Here is an 8488-nt window from a genome sequence, read left to right on the forward strand (position 1 = left end):
CAATGATTGTTCCTCCTCCCTTGCACATGACGGTTGGTCAATAAATGTTTTAAAGGCTGAAGGAACAAAATGAAGGAAGGACATCACTTGATTGCTGCATCTACATAAAGCTTTGAAAAAGTGGAAACCCTATGTTTGGGTCCCAACCCTCCACCCCCAACACACACACACACATGCAGAGCTTTCAAATACTCTACAACATACACTTTCAAGTAAATTAAAACCCATTTTGGGAGCTCCTCAGACCTGCCAATACCGGGGCCCAGTCTCTGAGCTGAGTTCAATCCCAGAGCTCACAGTGCACTGTGCCTGTGGGGGCTGCTCTGCCTCAGGGCTGGAGTCTGTACTTCACCAGGTGCTTGCTGAAGAAAGGGCCCTGAGATCCCCTTTATCCTGACTACTCCTCCCTCCCACCCGGCTCAACCAATCACCAAGCCTGTGGGTTCTACCATCTGCTTCTCTCCCTCCCCTCTGCCCTCTGTGGGTTCTACCATTTGCTTCTCTCCCTCCCCTCTGCCCTCTGTGGGTTCTACCGTCTGCTTCTCTCCCTCCCCTCTGCCCTCTGTGGGTTCTACCGTCTGCTTCTCTCCCTCCCCTCTGCCCTCTGTGGGTAGAGCTCTTCCATTTCCCTGCCTCCTGCCTCCAGCCTCCAGCATCATTGATTGCCCTGAATTCTTGACATTGCAGCCAGGGTGATACAGTGGTGAACAAAATGAAGTCTGCCCTCGTGAAGATCAAACTCTTCAAGTGCTGTTTAGAAAGTTCACCAGTGTCTGGGCCCTCCTTGCTTCCCAGCCTTGTTTATTCCCCCCATTCCCCTGGCATTCTCCACTCCAGACACTGCGTCTCACGTCTCACCAACACAGCTTGCTCTTCCTCCCCTCTGGTACTTTGCATATGCCCTTCCCTCTGCACGGAGCATCTTTTCCCTATGCATCATCCCCGCCACTTGACTGCCAGCTCCTCTTTACCCTCCCAGTCTCAGCCTCAAGGTCACCTCCTCCAGGGAGTCTTCCTTAACCCCCAAAGGCACTGGGTGCCCCTGCTATGTGCACCCTTAGCACTATGGGTTTTTTTTTTTTTTTAACTCTCCTTGAAGTCAAAGACCATGTTTTATATTAACTTTATATATTTCTGTCTTTCAAGGGTATAAGTATCTGAGGCTACTATACCACTTGTTGATGAAATGAATAGTTGAAGCAGCCAGTTCAGCCTGTGACGTAAAGTGTGCCGAGACCTCCCCAGGTATAAATACCCTTAGGCAGTCCACCCTGGGCACCTAAAACTTTGGAGGGGCTGATGGGGAAGAGGAAAGGAGCGGAGAGGCTGAACAAACAGGTGTTTGGCGGCCATCCTGCCTCCCTCCCTCTGTGCCCCAATACAGCGCAAATCCAACTTCAGTGTGAATCTATTCAGTATCTGGATGATGAAAATGACATTTTCTTTCTTGCCAGACCATTTTTCAGCCCTCAGGGTCCATTGTTTCTATTAACTTTGAATGAACCTTTTTTTATTTTTATTTTTTAAAGATGGAGTCTTACTCTGTCGCCCAGGCTGGAGTGCGATGGCGTGATCTCAGCTCACTGCAGCCTCTGCCTCTGGGATTCCAGCGATTCTCCTCCCAGGAAGCTGGGATTACAGGTGTCTGTCACCACGCCCAGCTAATTTTTGTATTTTTAGTAGAGACAGGGTTTCACCATATTGGCCAGGCTGGTCTCAAACTCCTGACCTCAGGTGATTCGCCCGCCTCGGCCTCCCAAAGTGCTGGGATTACAGGCATGAGCCACCGCGCCTGGACAACTTTAAATGAACTTTTTACAAGAATTTGTGTTAATAGGGAGCGTCTGGTAGACCTGGTTGGGAAAGGGTTTTTTTCAAGGATCTCTGTGCCTTGAGATGTGTTCTCGGAGAGAGAAGGGAACCATCAGAGAGAGTGGGTGTAGCCTTGAGTCATGTTGAGAAGCCGGCGTCCTTCAGTTTTCTCGTCCTGGTAAGCGTTTTTCAGGTCTGCTGGGTTTTGGCACCTATCAGCAAGGCTATTTTAAAGCACATAAAATCTGAAAATAAATGGAGAAAGGCTGTGGCAGAGGAAGGCTGGTTTGGCAAGGACTGCTGCTTGTGAGTTAGCGTTGACACTGCAGGACGCTGCAGCAGAGAGCGAAGACAAGGTTAGAGAGAAGGGCTTCACATGGGGGTCACACTCATACCCTCAGGCCTCCTCCGTCCTCACTGGAGGAGACACTGATGTCACACACCCCGGAACCTTCTTCTGCTTCTGGAATCTGAAGGTTGGGGTTGCAGGGAGAGGAGCAGTAAGAAGCAGCTAATTTCACTATCGGGAAGAGGTGCTAACATTCTACCTACCCCTCAGCCTTTCCCCATGCCAGGCCCCTACCAGTATCTGTAAGCCAGGTGACTGCTCCCCGACTCACATGGCCTCTCTTTGACCCAGGTGGCCAAAACTCAATAACAGAGAGTGCCTAACCTCCTGCCTTACTCTCAGCTATATCCTGCCCTCTCCCGCCCCATTCTGTCCCACATGCCTTGCACTCCATTAGTCTAACCTGTTCCTGGTCACCCTGGAAGCTGACCTCTGATCTCACGCTCTGTGTCCAGCTCTACCGCTTGTCTGGTGTAGCTGACACATGATACTAATCAGCTGGTCCCTCCCAGACTACTCCCCTCACTGAAGATCATTTGCATCTGTGACAGAGACTGCCTGCTTTAGAATGCCGGGGATGCACCTGAGGCAGCGGGAAAGGAGGAGGCGCCTGGGTGAGACTCCTCGGGTCTGAATCCTAGTCCTGGGGTTTATCTGCTATGAACTGGATTACCAGGGTGAGTTCCGGAATCTCCCCCAGCCTATACCTCTTCATCTGTAAAATGGGGATTATAATAGCACCAGCCTCACAAGGTAGCTGAGAGAATTCCCTGAGCTGATTTACAATGTAAGTGCTTAGCAAAGCACCTGACCCACAGTAAGTGGTCAACAGATGTTGGATAAAATAAGAAAGTCAGCCCCCCAAGACCCTACTGATCTTCATGAATGAGAAATGGATGCTTACTCCCCACACCTCCAAAAATACAAAATCAAAATGGTTAGAATAATAGTGCCTTTCTCTGTCCTGGGCACCCAGGTTCAGAAAGGAGGAGCAGAGCTCCATGGAGGGTCCATGAATTGAATGGCTGCAGTGTGGCTGAGGAGTAAGCAGGGATCCTTGGGGAAGGAGTCTGAGGAATGGGGGTTCATTGGGTAGAGATTGGAGAGTAAGGACCTCTGGGGCAGGGGTCTGTGGGGCAGGGACCCATGAAGTAGGGTCTATGGCTTCCCTTGAGAACCCAGAGCAGGGAAGAAATCAGGATGAGCTACAGCTGTCACCCCCAGGGCATCAGGGCTGTGGAGGCTGCATGAGGGCTAGAAGTCGATGGGCCGTGTGCTGATAAAGCCATAAGAATCATTAGAGGCCAAGCAAACAGCGCTTTTCAGGTGTCCTGTGTGGCGTGTCCTGGCAAATGCAGAGGATGGAGAAGGAGCATTTTCAGTGGCGCCTGCCAGAGTGAAGCAGGCCCAGGTACTGCTCAACCCCTTTCACTGAAGTTCAGACTTGATTCTAGGGCAGCAAATGCATGTTCTGTGGGTCCTGCTCCTTTCTGAGATGCCTGCCTTTCCCTTGACCTTCAAGTTCAGGAATGATAAAAATGCCAGACCTTCCACAGGTCTTTAGGGAGGGCAGGCCCGCTCATCCCAGAAAGGCACAATCATTAGTGTCATCTCATTAAACTGAAAACTGTTGCCGACTCAGGCTGGAGCTGCAAAGGGTGCTGCCTTCTGGCTTCTGTGCAGCCTTCCCTGGGAGTTCCCCATGGTGGGATGAAAACATGAAAGTGAACAGGAGGACAGGAAGGGGTCCTGAGCCACGGTGGCCTGCTGCTGGCAGGCACTGGGCTGCGGGCAATGAGGGTACCAAGATGAAGGTATTATTCGGGATTAAGATTTGGCTGCTCTCATAGAGACAGCAAGTACAGTGGCTTAAATAAGGTAGAAGTGATTTCTCTTGCACCCAACAGCCTGGATCCAACATGGAAGACCCAAAGTGCTGGGGACCCAGCCTCCTCCTCTCTTGTTGCTCTACTATTCCTAGGGTGTTCCTCTCAAGGACAAGGGGAATTTGGTCAAGGACAAATTCCCATCACATCTGCACCCTAGTCAGTGGGCGTAAGGAATCCCGTGAGCTGTGTCCATCACTGCTGCTGGTATCTGTTCCGCCAGAACTTAGTCATGTGACCTTTCAAGAAAGCCTGGAAAACACTGTCTCTGTAAGAGTGCCCAGCTAAAATTCACGGGCTCTATGAAAGAGAAAACAGGTGTGGGAACAGTTGACAGTCTGTTAGAGTGATTAAGACAGAGCCCTGCCCATGAGCAATGCAGTGTGCAGACCAACAAACCACGACAACGCACTGGGCAGGAAAAGTAGCAGTATTCAATCATTTACTCAAGGAACACTTATTAAGGCCTACACGCATTAAGGAAATAGATGTAATAGTACCGTCCTCTCCCTCATGGTCAGGTCTTAGGGGAAGGTCATGGTGTTAGGGGAAAAAGCCATCAAATGTACTAGGTGCTTGTGATGGTTTAAATGTTTGTCCCCTCTAAAACTCACGTTAAAATGTAACAGGTTGAGTAGGACCTTTAAGAGGTGGTTAAGCCGTGAAAGTTCTACCTTCCCTCATGGGCGGCATGAATGCCATTATAAAAGGGGGAGTTCAGCCTTCTTTTGCCTGTTTGCACTCCCTCCTTCTGCCATGTGAAGATGAAGCATTCCTCTCCTCACTGGGGACGAAACATTCAGGGTGCCATCTTGGAATCAGAATCACTAAAGCTGCCCGCACCTTGATCTTGAATTTCCCAGCACCTGGAACTGTGAGTCACTAAATTTCTTTTTATAAATTGCCCCATTTGTGGTATTTTGTTACAGTAGCACATAATGGACTAACCCCTATAAAGGAAACATTTGTTCATTCACCACACCCTGCTACCTAATAGTCCATGAACCAGTCCCAGGGATCTGGGACTGGTTCATGATAAAAGACACCACCCTTTCCCACAAAGTGACTCACTCTTTAAAAGGAGAGACAGACACCTGACCAGACAACTGCAATCTGCATGGTTAATACTGTGATTGTGATAAGGCCAGGGACCCGTAACACAGCCTGGAGGTTTTGCAGGACCAGAGAGCCTTCCCAGTGCTTTAACACCAGGTGGAACCCCAGAGTCTTGGCGCAACCCTGGGGAGCAGCCTGTAAATGACTGAAACTGAGTTTCTCACAAGCCCGGCTAGGAGGATCAGAGTTGGATTTAGATTTATTTTTTTTAAATACAGAAAAAAGATATTATTTTCACACTGGGTTATACACTAAGATTTATTTCCACCACACAAATGTAACTCCAGGAAACTGTGGGCTTAGGAGGCAGAACTTGGAAGATTCCCAGAGGCAGGAAATAGGTTTAGAGTGTCCAGAGGATGCACAGTGAGTGATTCATTCACCTCCTCTGCATCCCAGAACTTCACAATGTTATTCCCGCCAGCCAGGAATGTGATAGCAGTTGGGTGGGGGTGAAATCAAGGCTGCGTGCCCTGAGACACCCACTCCCTTTTGAATCTCCCCCAAGGACAGAGTCCACAGCCCCCAGAAAACTTGTTCTTGAGTTTTATTATCTCCATGGCCAAAAAATGTTCTTTGTCTAACCAAAATCAGTATTACCTTGAATTAAAATCCACTTCCTCTTATTTGGGCTTTGAAGGGCTAGGACAGTGTTTGTCACCCTAAATTATGAGAAAGTGCTTTCTAAGCTATCAAGTCTCATAAAAATATTAAGTGGTTTTGTTTTCATCATAGGTAATAATATCATGTAGCAGGTGAGGTGGAAGCTAAATTTTATTGAATAACACAGCCTGTTCCAGGAACTGTGCTAAGCACATTACATACATTACATACTGTAAACCTACCACAGCCCTCCCAGGTAAGCATTACATTACTTATTTTCCAGATGGGAAACTGAAGCACAGAGAGGTCAAGTAACTTGTCCATGGTCATACAGCTAGTTTGTGGCAGAGCCAGGACTAGAACCCAAGTCTGTGTGACTCTTTTCAATCTTCCATAATTCAAGAAGACTGTAGTTAGGTCACCCATAGTCTTTTCTTCTCTACATTAAGCAACTCCAGCTCTATTTAACTTTTTATTCTTTTTATGATGGGCACTTCATCTGGTAGAATATCTGACAGTTTTTGAAGTTTAAAAGCTGTTCTTGAGAGGTACAAATAGGTGGAGTTGTCTTAGGAGCTTAGTATATTGTAACCTCTGAGAAGAGTTTGTTCAAATCTTAAAATCCCAGTAGTACTGGGATCTTAAGACAATTATGACCATGTGGGGTCACATGTGAAGCGCTTAAAACAAAAGTGAAGACATATTGTCATGAGTTTTATTGTGTTATAATAAAAACTTGATTAATACCCATTGAAAGACTTAAAATGATATTAATACGTAAGAATAGTAGGAGAGGTGGCAGTAGAGAAAAAAATTATCCAGCTATCGAAACCACTTGGAATACAAAATGTTTGTGTGTCAGGGGAAGGGGGTGGTATGCTTGAGGAAGGGGAATTATTGCATACATTTGTTATCCATAGTTAATTTTACCTCCTCGCCTTGGTTATGCCAACTTTATCCTGTGCTTTTTATTTGTCTAAGCATGAGACAAACATCAGAAAAATTCCAATAGCATCCTGCAATATACCTGACCAGTAATCCTCAAAGCTGCCAACATTATCAAAGAAACTGTCACAGCCTAGAGGAGCCTAAGGAGATATGATGACTACATGTACTGTGGCATCCTGGATGAGTGGAACAGAATAAGGACCTTAAGTCAAAACTAAGGCAGTCTAAATAAATTATAAACTTCAGTTAATAATAATTTTTTTTTTTAAATCACCCATCAGCTCCAATTGGGTAATAATGTTCTTCATCAAGGATGAGGCCCAAGGATGGAAGAGACTAAGGGATAGACAAACCTCACAGTGGGGAAGCAAAAGTGTATGAACCCAAGGAGGAGACCTTGACTCTGCTCAGCCTCCAGCTGCTGTCTCAGCCTTAGGGCCATCATCTCCAGCTGCTGTCTCAGCCTTAGGGCCATCATCTCCAGCTGCTGTCTCAGCCTTAGGGCCATCATCTCCAGCTGCTGTCTCAGCTTAGGGCCATCATCTCAGCTGCTGTCTCAGCCTTAGGGCCATCATCTCTTTTACCGAGGCGAGCGCCCAGGCCACTCTGACCAGTGACGGTCTTGGGTTCTTGACCAGCCTAGGGCCTTCCATAGGATCCACACTCATCCCAGACCACTTGATTTAAGCCATGTAAGGCAAGCCCTTCATCTCTCTTTCACCTGCCTTTCTGATGACCATTGATTTAGCAGCGAGATTTAAAACAATCCCACACCACCTTGTTAGTTCTCCCTTAAGTGGGAAGAAATACCAGTTATTGGAAGCAACCTCTCTCCAGCACACTTCTCCCTGTTTGGCAAATTAAAAGCATTTGGATGAAGCTCTTCCGTGGTCTCAATCAATAGCTCAAGCCATAATTATTCAGCGGTGCTTGCAGTTTTCTGTGCTGACAGCCGGCTGGGTGTGCTGATCTGTAATTGTTTCATATGCTTATGCAGCTTGTCTCTTCCCATGATTGGGGTCTGCAGCAGACTAATCAATAGCATCGTTGGGGAAACTGGGGAATGTATTTGCCAACATCCAAACCTGCTCAGCCCTCCCCATCTCTGCAGGTGAGATGTTACCCACAGTTACATGAGGCTCTTTTTTATGTTCCTGCTTTCACCCACTTGATGTGGAGCCGAGCAGCACTTTTGGGAGACCAAAAAATGCCCACTTTATAGGATAATTGTGTAATATCAGGCTTTAGAGTGTGTGTAGTGGTTATGTGCCAAGGAGCAGTAAACGATAAAATCTTATTGGCTTAGATTTTACCAGTTTCAGAATTACTGATAACTTGGATGGAATGTGAATTTTTGAAGTTTGTCTTTTCTCAAGCAGATCATTGCCTAAAGGATGGTGCAGCTTCAGGTCGTAAACAAAACTGCAGGGGTGGATGTTTAAGATATTTCAGAGGGTTACATTTTTTCAGTATCACCTGTCAGTCTTTTAGAAGTGCCCAGTGACACACAGACAGCCAATATGTTCCTTGCAAATCCTTCTAGAGTCTGATAGTAGAAAGAAAAAACTCCAATCCTGCATCTGTATTTCCCTAGACAGGTTACTTAGCTTTCCTTCTGAGTCGGTTTTGTTTTATTTTGTTTTTCTGCAAAATAGAAATATGGCCTGTCAACTTCCTAGGGGTACTGTAAGAATAATAAGAGGAAATAAAAGATATGACAGTAGCTTTTAAATGTAAAAAGTAGTGTGTCAGCTCATTATTTTACACATTAAAG

The 8488-nt window shown here is 46.7% G+C and overlaps 1 long non-coding RNA gene across 1 annotated transcript; it reads left to right on the forward strand.

Moving 5' to 3' along the window:
• Positions 1-1707: 1707 nt before the first annotated feature.
• LOC103886314 lies at positions 1708-7293 on the forward strand. Its single transcript, XR_649825.3, has 3 exons — positions 1708-2345; positions 2713-2838; positions 6996-7293. It is a non-coding gene; the product is annotated as an uncharacterized LOC103886314 (long non-coding RNA).
• Positions 7294-8488: the final 1195 nt, after the last annotated feature.

This window comes from Papio anubis, chromosome 7 (genome assembly GCF_008728515.1).
Source record: "Papio anubis isolate 15944 chromosome 7, Panubis1.0, whole genome shotgun sequence".
NCBI classification, from domain to species: Eukaryota; Metazoa; Chordata; class Mammalia; order Primates; family Cercopithecidae; genus Papio; species Papio anubis.